Source organism: Coptis chinensis, chromosome 4 (genome assembly GCF_015680905.1).
Source record: "Coptis chinensis isolate HL-2020 chromosome 4, ASM1568090v1, whole genome shotgun sequence".
Classification (NCBI taxonomy): domain Eukaryota; kingdom Viridiplantae; phylum Streptophyta; class Magnoliopsida; order Ranunculales; family Ranunculaceae; genus Coptis; species Coptis chinensis.
The window spans coordinates 65,087,821-65,096,699 of NC_141459.1; the positions used below are offsets into that span (position 1 = coordinate 65,087,821).

General features: G+C 34.9%; 1 pseudogene; it reads left to right on the forward strand.

The window, feature by feature from the left end:
* Positions 1-2,534: 2,534 nt before the first annotated feature.
* Positions 2,535-3,463, forward strand: LOC147504404 (putative RNA-binding protein ARP1; annotated as a pseudogene).
* The last annotated feature ends 5,416 nt before the right edge of the window (positions 3,464-8,879 follow it).

Here is an 8,879-nt window from a genome sequence, read left to right on the forward strand (position 1 = left end):
ATAAAAATCAAAGAGGGGCCTCTCTATTATTTCTTCACCCATTGCTACAAATGTAGTGTTGGTGGGTGTAGGTGATGTGTGTGTGGTGATTGGTGAATTTCTAGATAGGCGATTATTTCTGCGTCTACGATAAACTAATATGGTAGGTTTATGCGTACCAGATCTTAATCTCATGCAAGTTTTAAGTCTAATAGGCAAGTCCTAACGAGCATGCAAAAAATAGTCTGATTATTACTAGAAATAGAATCCTCTGACAGTAAATTCGAGGATATAAAGAGGTGTTACCTGGAGCGTCCTTGCTACGCGTATAAATAACTTCTTCAACAGCCTTGAAGCACGTTTATGTTACTTGAACAATTATACGAGTACAGGTCCTGGTACACAATGTGGATAGTGAAGTCCTGTAAAAAGATTAACCTTATTAGTTTTTAAATTTTTAAGAATTAGGAAAATGCTTTTTACTATGGGCTTCGTGTTGGGCCTTGATGTTAGGCCTATGAAACAGGCTTTGATAGTGGGTGAGCTTTCTAATTAATATTTAATTAATTATATTTTTTTTGTATTTTTTATCAAACCAACGGCCAGGTCACTTAGGAATTTGAGGGAGGTTGTCCGTGCGTGCACGTCCCTTAATTAGAGAACCCCAAATTCTGTCAGTTTTCTAGACACCATTTAGAATGAAGAAAAACAATTTTTTAAAATTTTGTAGTTGATAGCATACGAGTACTGTACTGTACTTGTGAGATAATATTGGATATAATATTAAAAAATTAATTTAAGCTAATTAACCTAGGGCGCGTGCGCGCTTAGAAGTTAATTATATTGGGCGCAGGTCGCGCTTAAGATGTAGAAGGAGGGTTGTGCTCGTGAGTTAAAACTAGGGTTTCAAATATTTAGGGTCAGGTCACGGGAGGGCAGAGAGTTGGTTGAACAACTCATATGTTCTTGAACAGTAGCAGAAAAAATTGAAGAAATCATGAATATTGTTTTCCGTGCTGGTTTTTGTGAATAGTGAAAATAGTTTTGCTAATTTAAACACGCAATACGTAACAAAGCAAGATGGCAAGCGACACCATTTGACAAGTAATTTTTAATATGTGTAAAAAACAGTGTTTCTAACATACTAAAACATGGTAATCAAGTTATAATAATACTCTCAAATATCATGTGATAAAGACGAGTAATCGTGTTCTCCACTCTTTCTTGTACATACTTGTAACAAATTTAGAATAATCAAACTATTGCACTAATGAGAGAGTAATTTAATTTGATAAAAACAATAAATTTAAGATTGAAAACAGTAAATTTAAAGATGAGAAAGATAATTAGAGAGAGGTAATCCGCCACACGATTCGATTGATCATTAGGTTGATTATCGAATTGCCTATTGATCCCAAGTGAACACCAAGTTCTCTCGGATCAAGATTCCACTAGCATGAGAGTTTAGCTCCACCACAAATCTTTTTGATAGTGACTCTAAACTCTAGTTCAACTCTTATGGTTTTTATCTTTAAACAAACATGCGAATCAAACTTAAAACGTTATTCTAAATAACAACCATTCTAATTAATCAATCATCCTCACATGACTTCATAAACCTCTTCTAATGGAGATTTAGCCTTGTTTCATTAGATGAACAATATCAAAATAGTAAATAAAAGACATTGAAACAATAAATTGAATAAAACTAAGATTTATTAATGGAGGTTTAATGGAGGTGGAGGCTACAAGAATAAACCCTAATTATTTAACCCTAAACTAAACTATACAAGCTCTTATTACAATCAAGACATGTTTGCTTTGAATTTTAAAGGATCAGGACACACCTCTTTAGATTCAAATATGCATGTGTATTGTAGTAGTACAACTCGCTCGATGTGAATGACATAATCCTGAATAGTGGGCTACTACTATGCTCGACCTAGTTTACTTACATAGGTCAATCGACCACATCATCTGTTTCCTTGTCTTATACTAGATTCACGGTGCCGATATCGACGATCATAACTATAGTTTCCTATATATCTTTATATATATATATATATATATATAATAGCAGTCTCTTTTCAACCTCTCTAAGGATGTCCATGTAGGCAAATCTTAAATACCCAGGGTATTAAGTACCAGGGTTGTTACAAAAAAAACGAAGAAAAAACTGGCGAACAACTTATAAAAAGTGTCCCACTTAAAATGGAAAACGTATTAGCAAAACCCAATAAACCTTGGTTTCATTTTCGTTTTAAAACTCTCCGTCTCCCTTCTCAATTATATTAGATTGTATCTCTTCCAATATCAAAACCCAACACATCAATTAATCAAAAGAGAAATATCTCAGGTATGTATCTCACCTTTCACTTTTTGTTTTAATCGATCTCACAGAAGAATAGCAATCAACAATAAAACAAAACCCAACCTTCGTCAAACACTCCAAAGTCTCTCACAAAAAAAACTCTCTGAAGAAGAAAAATCAGTCTCCTCTTCCAGTTATTAATATGGCAAGTTTTTTCTATTGCTTTTGTTTTTGTTTTCGTTTCATGGCTTATCAATCGATTCTGGGTCCATCGAGCTCCAGTTCTGGCTTTCATCTCTTCAATTCCCCTTTTGGAGATACAACCTATACCAAGGTCTTTGTTGGGGGATTGGCTTGGGAGACCCAGAGCGAGACCATGTGTCATTATTTCAACCAATTCGGAGACATCCTCGAGGCTGTCGTCATTACCGATAGGATCACTGGAAGATCCAAAGGTTATGGTTTTGTCGGTGTTCCTTCTTTTTTATTTTAAACAATTGATTGACTTATTATTCTTCATTTTGCTAAAAAAAGTTAATTTATTTAGGTGACTTTTCGTGATCTCGAAGCTGCCAAGAGAGCCTGTGTTAACCCAAGTCCTGTTATTGACGGGAGACGAGTGAATTGCAATTTGGCTTCACTTGGATGACCTCGCCCTCTACTGCCTTATGGATATCTTATTTCCTCCTTATTATTTCGTGATTACTAAATGGAAGGCTCAAAAATGTCATTTATGTGTAAAATGTATACGATATATAGATGTTTGAGAGTCATCTCAGAACTAATTATCTTTTTCTATCATTTAATTGCTACCCTTACAGTAGGTGTAAAATGTATAGGTATAATAGCTTTTTTTGCATTTTGTGTGGCAAGTATAATTTTATGTTTCTACTATTTCCCCTAAGGTATTTGAGGCTAAACCCTTATCTTTTTCTATCATTTAATTGCTACCTTTACAGTAGGTGTAAAATGTATAGGTATAATAGCTTTTTTTGCAATTTGTGTGGCAAGTATAATTTTATGTTTCTACTATTTCCCCTAAGGTATTTGAGGGCAATGACCCTTTACTTTGCAAGTGGGCAAAGCTCGAGGCCTTACATTGGAAGCCCCAGTTACCACCAGCCAGTCACTTACAACTACCAACAAGGGTTTGCATACCCTCAATATGGGTGAGTAGTCTTCTCCAGGATCTCACACTATTCATGATTCGCCAATTAAGTATCAAAGTTCGAATTATTCATTCAATTTACTTTGATGTCAAACCTTGAATAAACAAAGAATGTCTATATTGCACATATAAACGCATTACACTATATTGTTATCGATACCATCTATATGAACACATTACATTATATTGTATAGTAAGAAAGGTCAAAAAAATAATGGGAAAGGTTAAAAAATGGTGGGAAAGAAGATATATGGAGATAAGCAATAAATTACATGAAAATCTCTTCTTCCAAAAACTCAGGACCATCACATAACCAATACAATAATAATGTTGAAGTTGTAAAAACACTTCTTTGACATTGTGGTGTCTAATTTATGATCGTGGCCAAAATAAAACAGACTTATAACCTTGAAGTTTTACTACGTTGAACTGTTGGTCTGAAATATGATTTACAAAGTTGAATGTTTAGGACAATAGGACTTGCATCGTACTCTGCCTTTATACAGGTTTGTTTGCATTAGAAATTAATTTTCTCTATAGGTTATTTAATGATAGTGGACCTTCATTAAATTTACATAGGGTGATGTCAATGAGATATGGCGCAACAATTTCAAATGTTGATTTCAAGCGGAGCTTAAATGATTTAAAACTGATTCCTTTAGGTGGTGCTATTATACATGTTTCCTTAATTAGTTCAGGCTAAATTAATACCCCGACCGAGGTTTTTAGATAATGAGGTTACTGTGTTTCTATTCCATGAAGAATAGTAAGCTTCCTTTTACGATTTAATCATTTGATCAGTGCAGACCTTTTTGTTTACTACATAAAAAGTAGTGGTTTCTGACATTATTTCTTATAAACTAAGATTTGGTTCTTCTGCGTGGACTTGGAATTGGTTAGTTTAAGAACCTGATAAAGTATAGGAGAACCTCTCCTGTTTGGGACAATTAATTTGAACCTTGCTAAGGATTTAATGATTTGTTGCTCTCCGCACCATTGTACTTTGATCATCGATATGCTTTATATACCCATTTACATTGAGCTTTACGTGCCATATTAAACTGTCAATTTGGCATCATAAGCTTCATTGAATTATTTATCTATATCCCAGGGCTTAATATAAAGATTATTTATTTGTTCGGCGAATGACTTTTAGGAAGTATGTATGTCATTCATGATTGTATGAAAACGGTGGCTACTGAGTGACTAATGTGTTGGGAATCATTTGCATAGTTTTAAGACTTATTGCATCAGATTTTAATAGTCAATGTTGTTGCAGCTAAAGCCGATGAGGGGATTATTACTTGGGAAGTTATGAACATGATACTGTGCTGATTCCTCAAGGTGGTTTCATGTTTGTCTTGCCATTTGTTTTAGGTAACCTATAATTTGAGTTTTCTTTGATATCTTTCAGGCTCAAAAAATCCTTACGATAAGTAGAATTTTGTTTTAAGGTTTTGTTCTAATGAAGTTTCTTTGTTAGTTTTACTTTTATTGGTCTTCTTCACTTTTGCTTCATCCATCTGTTTTAAACAGTTGTTGAGCACACACACACTTATAACTCGATTGGATTGGTACACTTGATAATGATTATAGAAAACAATGTTCTTCATTTGGGTTAAATAGGATTTGACCGCAGCATCATAATGAAAAACTTTGTTATCTCAAATCCAAACCCTACGCTAATTGATTCCCCACCTCAAATCCTATTGGGGCCATATGTTGTTTCGTCTCACGGTGCTACGAAAGAACACTAAGCTTAATTATCAGGTATTAAAATTTCCTATCTTTTTTGGTGTTTACCTGGTCTGATTCTTCAGATAACAAGGTTATTCGATCACTTTATGCCATAGACATTTTAATTGTTTTCTATTTTACTAATTCTAAATGTAACATTCTTCATAAACTTGAACAGCTATCCGTTCTGCAGTTCTGGAATTTTGTTGGGAAAAAGAGTTAAGTTCTTGTCGAGCATCAAAGAGAAGAAGAGAAAGGTTTGAACAAGTTTGTCCTATCTTTTTTTTTGTCTCTTTGGTAGTTTGGTTGGTAATGTAGATTATATATTGGACAATATAATATAGTGGGATGGGATGGGCCAAGTGTGCAATTGCAAATACACCGAAAACATACAGCAGATAAGTGCCCCTAACTAAGCAAACGGGAACTCCCTCGCCTAAAAAGAAGAAGAATAACAGTCAGTTGAAATGAACTCCTAACAAAATACTAGATGCTCAGTTTCATTCTCTTTTGTGCAGGGCAAGTCAAGTCGTGGTGATCTCTCAATCTATTTCTCAAGAGGTAAAGGTGTTCAGTTTCCTTTTGCAGTTACTGACAGATTAGTTATCAAGGTATGTTGTTCAGATTTAATTAAGTATGTATGCTTGCTTTGTCTTATAAAACTTGACCTATAGTAACTGAAAGAATTGGAAGGTAGGGAAATAAGAGGACACCTCTATGCTTTGTGGGACGGGAAGATGTTGTAACAACACAATGTTTGAATGGATGGTTAGTTATTTTTTACTTACCTGTGTTTTAATTTCCACGGGCTTATATTTGTGTGCAACTGTGCATTCGCAAATTCTTAATTTTGGTTTCTTGAGTCTTGCTCTCATCATCTTGATTGTATCTGCATTAATAATATTTTTATAAAGCTTTTTAATGTGTTCTTCATTATGACCTTAATAGCAATCAAAATTTTCATCTGTTGACAACCTAGATTTACTTTTCTTATCAAGTACTTTGTGTACAATATTTGAGTTGTGTTTTTTGGCCGTGAATGGCCTAACACTGTAAAAAAGATAAATAAATTTGAAAAAAATACATGGACTTACAGATACATCTTTATATATATATTATAGTAGTCCCATTTCCCTAAACCCAAAATTCATGAGAAATCAAGAGAGGGAAAAAAAACTTGCGAGGAATAAGGAATTATGTGGTGAGTCCCCCACAAATAAGATTCTAAACCCCACGAGTCCCCCAAATCCTTCTTTCTCCACCTCTAAATTCATGTAGAAAAGCACAACTAAAACTGTAAGACAGAAAATTAACACCCCTGATGCAAACTTATCTCTTCATAATCCACATCTGAATCCCCCGTAGAAGTAGAGGAATCTGGATCTATCCGATTGCTTCATATGAATCATACAAAGCAGCTGAGGCATCCGAAATGGGAGAATAGGACAGTACACTCCTTTTTCCAGGATAGAAGAACGAGGCCTTTTCAGCCTGACCCGATGAAGAGGGGATTTATATAGTGTCTCAAAAGTAAAAGCTTAGGTAGCTTTCCGACAGCCATCCATTTGTTAATTAACAGGTAAGGGCTTTCAATCGTATATCAAAGTGAGAATAGTGGTGCAGCTTGCATCCGATGACTGCAATGTTTAAGTGATCCTTGAACCGTGCCTGTGACATTTGATAGGCAAGATGTGAGAAACAAAAATGATTTATGGTTTACTATTTTTGCATTCATTCATATTGCAGGTTTCTCTATCCCATATACCTACTCATTTGTGTGGCTGCTACAGCTGTCATTGAGTCTTTTCTTGATTTTTCCCAGGATAAGTATGCTCCAAATTTGACATCCCTGACTATGACGGTGAGGCTTGCCTAGATTTTTAAGATATTTCTTTTGAACCCAATATATAGTTGCTTATTGTTTCACTCTTTGTGGAAACATGCTGCTAAGGTCCTCAAACCTGTTGTTCTTGGTCTCATACTAGTTGCCTCCCATTACCGGACTTTCTCATTGATCCATGGTTACTCTGCACCTTTGGAGGCTTACAAGCATTTAGAGCACCATGAAGATGTTGGAGTTGGTTAGTACCCTGTTAGCTATGAAAGTTAAAGCTTTTGCTACCAGATAAAATTTGGAAGTACCAATATTAACTGTTTCGACCAAATATATGTTTTACAACTTCCGTGGTATGTGTTGGAAGTGTGTGGCATCGCTTTCCATCATCTTTTTTCGTTCCGAAGTATGTGGGTGTAGTTCAATGGCTAGATGATGGGTTCAGGGGGCTCCTTCCTTTGCCCTTCAATTGGAAAGCTACTCTATTGGAAAGCTAATCTATTGGGAAGCTAAGGATTCATTTACATTTGCTTACGAGGTCCAAGATTTTTTGACTGGAAACTTTGGGATTTTTATTAAACCATATCAAACTCTGCTTTGAAATGTGAAAGTTTACTAAACCAACCAAAATATATAGGAAAATAAAGGACCTTTACACACTCCCATATTCTTTTTCTTTTTTTCCTTTCCCTTAACTTTTTTCCAAGTCACCTCCAAAATGCTTCAAAGTAGATTCTGAAGACATGTAAACTTCATGATTTAGGTTTTCATATATAAAATAAAAAATTGTACTTTTCATATATATGTAGTAGATTAAGTTGACATATTCTCTAATTTTCTTTTTGTTGCTTCTACAGTTATTAGTGGACACACAACTATTCTCTGCTCTATCAGACTCTCGTCTATCCTCCTATGAGCACGAGCAGTTCTAACTTAAACACACCTTATTTATATTGTCCTGGAAAATTTTAAGGTAAATCTGATTGGTTTTGAATAGAATAACCGAATAAGCTTTTTCAAGGTCTGTGTCAATCCGGTCATCTAAGATAAGTCAAGAAATAATGGGAGGCTGATTGTTGACACCATTGGGATCGAGGAATACATGTTGTCTCTATACAGTATCAGTAGCAACGATCTCGTGAACCGTAATTCTGAGGCTACTGATCGATCGAACAGGGGACGATGTGCATCTGCAGAAGTCCCAAATGGTTTTTGTACTATAAGTAATACAAATGATTAGGTTCCCAACCCTCTGCTTGCTTTACTTTTAGCCTTCATCCCAATTTTAAGGGATTCTGGAAATATAGAATCAATTTTGTAATTATATAATTTATATAAATGTACCAAGTTTGTAGCCCCTCCTCTTTCTGGCAGTTGATTACAAGTCCTTTGTTATAAGAACCTGTATCTTTTAATTCAGTTATCATACATCGTCAAATAAGGACTAATTTATTTCCTTGGAAAAGCATACAAGGCTTATTTAGGATGTGTATTTTGTGCATTGCATACAGATGATCATAATGCTAAATTTATAGACTTCCAGCATTTTTGTTTGTTGCAAATGTAATTGCATACCCAAATCCAGTGTTACATGCCGAGATTTGTTCTCGGTTCCCTTGAAAATAAAGTGATCATTTGGTGATGCCAACTTGGATTTTCCAAATAAATGATGACATCCGTATGGATTTTCGACTTTTTAGTCTGACACACGGACCAAGGCCTTACCTAGGTAATCGGATGTGTGTGGCTCGAAAGTTCTTGGGATCTTAATGTAAATTTGATCAAGTAGTTGCTATCAGAAGAAACCATTACTAAAGGCTTGATCATAATTTATTCATAGTGTAGCCCAG